Source organism: Arachis hypogaea, chromosome 1 (assembly GCF_003086295.3).
Source record: "Arachis hypogaea cultivar Tifrunner chromosome 1, arahy.Tifrunner.gnm2.J5K5, whole genome shotgun sequence".
NCBI classification, from domain to species: domain Eukaryota; kingdom Viridiplantae; phylum Streptophyta; class Magnoliopsida; order Fabales; family Fabaceae; genus Arachis; species Arachis hypogaea.
In genome coordinates, this window is record NC_092036.1 from 52,160,969 (window position 1) to 52,168,132 (window position 7,164).

Below are 7,164 nucleotides of genomic sequence, written 5' to 3' on the forward strand. Positions count from 1 at the left end.
CAACCAATCAAGTAGGCTCAAAATCTCACTGGTTTTGTGTGTTCGAGCTCTAAAACCATGTTCCAAATTAAAATTTCTTCAAACAAGTTTTTCAAAAAGTTTAATTCAAATTAGTGAAATGCTATAAAAAGTTTCTTGAAAACGAAAACATTACTTCAACCAAGGAGTGGTAGAATATGCACAAAATCAAGCAAACATGCAATCAAACATGCAAATGCAACAACGAACTAACAAAGAAAAAAATAAAAATTGGTGTTGAGAAGAAAGTAACTAACCCACAAAGATCGGTATCAACCTCCCCACACTTAAAGATTGCACCGTCCTCGATGCATGCTGAGATGTACAAGTGGACGGGTGGCTCCAACTGATGCTTTTCTCCACTGATTGTGCAGATGGACTTGTTTGTCACCCTATGTAGACTCTTCCTGTACCCCTCTTTGGTGGCCAGCCTAAAAGGGGAGAAAAAGAGGGAAAATTAAGCCTATAAAAATGATATCAAAGCAAATAGAACATAGGCGGGAGCTAATACCAAATAAGGTTCTCAATTACATGGTAGCTATAACATGCAAGTGAGAAAACAATAGAAGCAAAGGGCATGTTAACTAAATAGCAAACAAGTTAAAGTGCACCCAAAATAATGCAAAAGATATGCAACAATTGAGTAAGAGAATTTTAACACCAATGTGAAAACAACAAGTATAGAAAAGAAAGGGAGAAGAAACAATGAAGTTAAAATGCCATGAATGTGAGTATGCAAATGTAACGAATAGAAGAAAAGAAAGGGAATAAGGATGAGAAGTGGGAAGAAGAAAGAAGAGAGAAGAAAGTAAAAAGAAGAAAGAACAAAGAATTAGGATTGGGGGATAAAAGATAAGATATCTGGCGCTGAGGTGGATTAGCTGTGCGTCGCTTACGACACGGGCACGTGCGTCACGCGTTCGCGTGGATTGCATAATTTTTAAGTGATGCGTATGCGCGGAGCACGCGTACGCGTGACATGATTTGTGCTATTGACACGAGAGTAGCCTCACGCACGCGCAACTCTCTGTCTCATACGCACTATTGCTTAAAATTTACTCGACGCGTGCGCGTCCCTGGTTGGGACAATTGACGCGAACGCGTCAGGGACATGTACGCGTGATACGGCCTGTGCTTCTAGCACCGTTTCAGCACCAGGCCACCACAACTTTCTGTCTAAACACCCTTTTACGTCAATTTTTGCAGGGTCACGCGTACGCGTGGGTGACGCGCACGCGTGGATGGCTATTTTTGCAAGTGACGCGGACGCGTCAGGAACGCGTACGCGTGGGTGTGTTTGTGCCTAAAGCATGCCTCCAGCCACGTTCTCGCATAACTCTATGTTCAATCCCCCCTTTTTCACGCATGCACAGATGACACAAACGCGTCAGTGACGCTCGCGCGTCGTGTGCTTTTCCTCTTTTTTTTTATATGCAGAATGCAGAATACAGACTATATGCAACACTAATGAGAAGAGTCACTAAAATAAAACTAAGAAGAGAGAAAAGAACGATCATATTATGGTGGGTTGTCTCCCACCTAGCACTTTTAATTAAAGTCCTTAAGTTGGACATTTTGTGAGCTCCTTATTATGGTGGCTTGTGCTTGAACTTGTCCAGGAATCTCCACCAATATTTGTACTTCCAATATCCTCCGGGATCCCAAACTAGGCGCAGGAAGCCTTCAAGCAAGTTAAAGCAAGTGACAAGGCTCCAAGAGTATTGATTGCTCGACTGAATTCCGGGGTCCCAAATCTTGCTTTTGCACCCGTCTTCTTGTTTAGCAATATTGTTCCATCCGAGTGGCAAGCAGTATGAACTCTCACTGAAGTGGCCAAACAACATCCTAAACCCATTCAATTGAGCTCTACACCAACCTTTGTGTTTAAACTTTGAGCACACAACCATGTTGAACCTTGCTTGACAACTCCAACCACTAACCATCTTCCTTTTACTCTTAATGCTACAAAGAGCTCTAAGTTGACCATCCGTCTCTAGTAGCCCATATTCAAGTGGGAAAGTAAAGGTTAAGGATAGAAATTTTACCCACTTGAATGTTGTATTGGATGGTAATGGCTTTAGGAGAAATGTTTCTAATGATCTTGTAAGCTCCACTCCCTTGTGCTCATCTTTGAATTCTTCCACCTCCTTGTAAGCTTCTTCAATTTCAACCTCTTCCTCTCGGTAGCTTTCTTCCAATTCAATCTCCTCTTCATTGCCTACTGATAAACCTATATTTCATGAGTTCTTTTGTGCTTAATTTGAGTGATTTATATAATCCTTCACCTACTTATTCACATTAATTGCATGGTTTTACTTTCCCTTCCTTATTATCTCGTATTGTGAAAAACTTGTTTCCTAAGCTTTAAAAATTAATTATTTTAATTACCTTTATTTCCATTCGATGCTGTGATTAGTATGTTGAGTAGTTTCAGATTTTCTAAGGCAGAATAACTTAGAGGATGGAAAAGGAAACATATAAAAATGGAAGGAGAAAGCAAAACAGAGCTTTAAGGAAACTGGTGTTCACGCGATCGCATGGACGACGCGATCGCGTGCCAAAAGCGAAGATTCAGCGACGCGGCCACATGACTGACGCGACCGCGCGCCTTAAGCAGAACGCACATGACGCGGTCGCATGACTGACGCGACCGCGTGGCAAGGAAAAGCTCCGAATGACGCGACCGCGTGACCCACGCAGACGCGTGACAGAGGCCACGCACCAGAAAATTACAGAACACGCCCCAGCGAGTTCTAAACCCCTTTTTGGCCCAAATCCAAGTCCAGAAAGCACAGACCAGAGGTTATAAAGTGGGGGAATGCATCCATTCATAATAATGCACTCATAATTCACTTCTCATGATTTAGATTAGTTTTGAGAGAAGTTCTCTCCTCTCTCTCTTAGGATTAGAAATTAGGATTTTTAGAAACTAGGATTTAGGACTTCTCTTGGTTTTTAAGAGTGACTCTCGATTCAGGTTCAATGTTCCTTTTTATTTATTTTTCCAATTAAATTTATGAACTCTTCCATGTTACAGATTACTCTTTTAAATTAATGCTATTTGAGATATTTCAGATCTATGATTGCTTTCTTTAATTTATGTTGTCGGTACTTATCCAAATTATTTTCATTCGAGTAGATAGTTTTCCTTTTGGCTCTGGTTAAATAACTGGCGACTCTTGAGTTATCAAACTCATTGTTAATTGAAAATTGGAATTCACCCACTTAACTTACCTTCATAGTTAGATGTTAACAAAGTGGGAGAAAAATCAAATTCTCATTACAATTGATAAGGATAACCAGGATAGGACCTCCAGTTCCCATACCTTGCCAAGAGTTTATTTTACAGTCATTCATTTACTTTTATTGCTTTGAAAATATACCTGTGCCCATTGCCCAACTAACCTTTTACCTTGATCCAAAAACCCCAAACACACTTTTTCATAACCAATAATAAGAACATACCTCCCTGCAATTCCTTGAGAAGACGACCCGGGGTTTAAATACTCGGTTATCAATTTTAAAGGGGTTTGTTACTTGTGACAACCAAAACGTTTGTACGAAGGAATTTTTGTCGGTTTAGAGACTATATCTACAACGTGACTGTTTTTATGAAATTCTTTACTGGCAAAAATCCTAACGTAAAAATGGCGCCGTTGCGGGGGAATTGCAAACGTGTGCCTTATTATTGGTTATTGTAAATATTTTTCTAAAAAAAAATATTTTTCTTTTACCTGTTTATTTGTTTCTCCTTTTTCCCCTTTATTTCTGATAACTACTATGAATTCTCACCCCTCTCGCTTTGAGTTTGGTTCTAACTTTGTTGAAGGAAATAGAAACCACATCAGGAATATGCATCAAGGTCAGACCAATCAAGGATGGATAGAGCCAAGAGGATCTAATCAACCCTTTAGGCAACAACACCATCTTAGATATTATGGACAAAGACCAGGCTACAATGCATCCCAAGCTGATAGATATGGTGGACCACCTTGTAGCTACCAACAAGCCCCACCCTATGCTCAGAGATCATCCTTTCAACACAACCTCAACCCACAAAACTCACAAGCCCCTTTCCGCCATTCACCTCCATGTGACCCTAACCCCCAACCACCTTATGAGCCATATGAACCATATATAGAACCACCCCAATTCCAACCTAATTACTCACAAGAACCACCACTTCAATATTCACCATCTCCATATCCATCAACCCAAGAGCATTATGATCCTACTTATGAAAACCGAGTGCATCAAGAGACAAAGGATCGTCTCAAGGAAACAATGGATCGATTTCAGGCAACCACTCACCAACTGGGGCAAGTATTAATTCAATGGGCTTCTAGACGCTTAAATACACAAGGATCAGCCACAGCCCCATGTGGACAGTCTAGTGAAGAGCGTAGCATGAAGGAGATACCAGAAACCCCAGTGAATAAGACAGAGAATGAATTCGTACTAGAACAAGTAGAAGAAGCTGTCATTGTTCAAGAAGAAGAAGAAGCGGTTGAAGACTTAGGAGATGCAGAACCTCCATGGGAAAGTCAAGACATCGAGCCTCCTTCCAAGACAGTTGAAATTGATGCTGAGGAGGGTGTACAACTTCCAATGCATATCACAGTTGAAAACTTGGAAGAAGTTGATCAAGAGATGGAGATTCAAGAAGAAGAAGCACAACCTCCCATGCCCTTGGAAAGCAATGAAGAGATGATTGAATTGGAAGAAAGCTACCAAGAGGAAGAGGTTGAAATTGAAGAAGCTTGCAAAGAGGTGGTAATTATCAGAGAAGAGCACAAGGGAGTGGAGCTTGCAATTTCATTAAAAACGCCTCCCCCTAAGTTGCCATCATCCTTCACAACATTCAAGTGGATAAAATTCATATCGCATAGCTTTCTAATCCCACTTGAATATGGGCTACTGGAGCCGGATGGTCAACTTATAGCTCTTTGTGGCATTAAGAGTAAAAGGAAGATGGTCAGTGGTAAGAATTGTCCTGCAAGGTTCATCATGGTTGGAAGCTTTAAGCTTAAACGTAAAGGTTGGTATAGAGCTCAACTGAATGGGTCTAGGAAGTTGTTTGGCCGCTTTAGTGAGAATTCAGATTGCTTGCTACCCGGATGGAATCATGATAATCAACACGAAGATGGGTGTAAAAGCAAGATTTGGGATCCTGGAATCTGTTCTGACATCCAACACCCCGGGACCCTAAGAATCTTTTTAAAGCTGCTCAAGGGTTTTTTCATGCCTAGTTTAGGACCCCGGAGGTTACTGGAATCACAAACACTGGTGGAGATTCCTGGATGAGTTCAAGCATAAGCCACCATAACAGGAAGCTCATCAAATGTCCAACTTAAGGACTTTAACTAAAAGTGCTAGGTGGGAGACAACCCACCATGGTATGATCGTCCTTTTTCATTTTTATTTAGTTTTATTTGTTTTTGAATTTTATTTTATTTTGTTATATTGAACCTGGAGTTTTGTATCACATTCATATTAACACTGTATTCTGCATTTTTCAGATTATAAAAAAAAAAACGAGCACGCGACGCGACCGCATCAGCAACGCGTCCGCGTCGCAAGGAGATGGGAGATAATATTAATATGAACAGAGAGTTTCGCAGGAGCAGGGCTGGAGGCGCGCTATTAGCACAAATTGACTCCACGCGAACGCGTCACCCACGTGTCCGTGTCATTTGGAAAAATAGCCTCCCACGCGACCGCGTCACCCACGCGGCTGCGTGACCTGAAATCGGCGTAAAAAGGGTGTATGGCCGAAAGTTGAGCTGGAATTGGGCTGGGCCCATGCTAGCAGCACAAGCCCTGCCACGCGAACGCGTCACCCACGCGTCCGCGTCATATTGGAAATAAGGCTACCCGCGCGATCGCGTCGACCACGCGACCGCGTCACCTTGGATTTTGGCAATACCAAGTTTCGAACAGAGAGTTGTGCGACCGCGAGGCTGCACTCGCGCCACTAGCACAAATCGAGTCACGCGATCGCGTGCCCCACGCGTCCGCGTCGCCCAACCTTATCGCGCACCACGCGACCGCGTCACCCACGCGACCGCGTCGCCAGCGTTGCACAACCTATCCAGATTAGTGCCAATTTTCTTATCTTTTCTCTTCTAATCCTAATTTCTTCCTTCTCTCTCCTTTCTCACTTTATTTTTCTACTTCTCATTCTTTTTCACTTTCATTTTATTTTATTTAATTTATTTGCATACTTTCATTCATTGCATATTTTATTTTTCTAAAAGTTATTATTGGTGTTCAAATATTCTTATTCAACTGTTACATCTTTTCTGGTATTTTCTTGGTGCTTCATGACTTGTTTAATTCTGATTGAGTAATATTATTTAAATCAATGCCAATCTTTTATACCTATATTATTTTTGCATTGACATGAATTTATATTATCTCTCCTTACCCACACCCTCTTCCCTAGTGTTGCAACTTTTTGCACTCTTGATTTGCCATGTCCTTCTATTATTTTCTCACTTGCATGTTGTAGCTACCATGTAATTGAGACCCTTATTTTTGGCATTAACCAACCCCTGTTTTATTTGTTTTCTATCTTTGCTTTGGGTTACTTTCCTTCCCTTTTTCTTTCAGGATGGCCACCAGGAAGAGACCGGAAGACGTTTACATGGGAGAGACAAACAAGTTCCTACGCACATTCCTTAATGAGAAAAGCATCAGTTGGAGCAACCCATCCACCTGCACATCTCAGCATGCACCGAGGACGGTGCAATCTTTAAGTGTGGGGAGCTCGATACCGACTTCCATGGGTTAGTCACTTCATATTTTAGCACCAATGTTTAAATTTTCTTTGTAGTTCATTATTGCATTTGCATGATTGATTGCATATTTGTTTGATTTTTTTTTGCATATTTTACCACTTGGTTGAAGTAATATTTTCTTTTTCAAGAAACCTTTTAGAGCATTTCACTAATTTGAATAAATTTTTTTTGTTACACTTGTTTGAAGAAATATTATTTTGGAACATGGATTAGAGTTCGAACACACAAAACCAGTGAGATTTTGAGCCTATTTGATTGGTTGCATTTTATCAACCAATATTTTATTTTTGGTGTGTATTTTTCTCTCTAAAATTGTGATCTTTATCTTGCTTGATTCTATATTTCC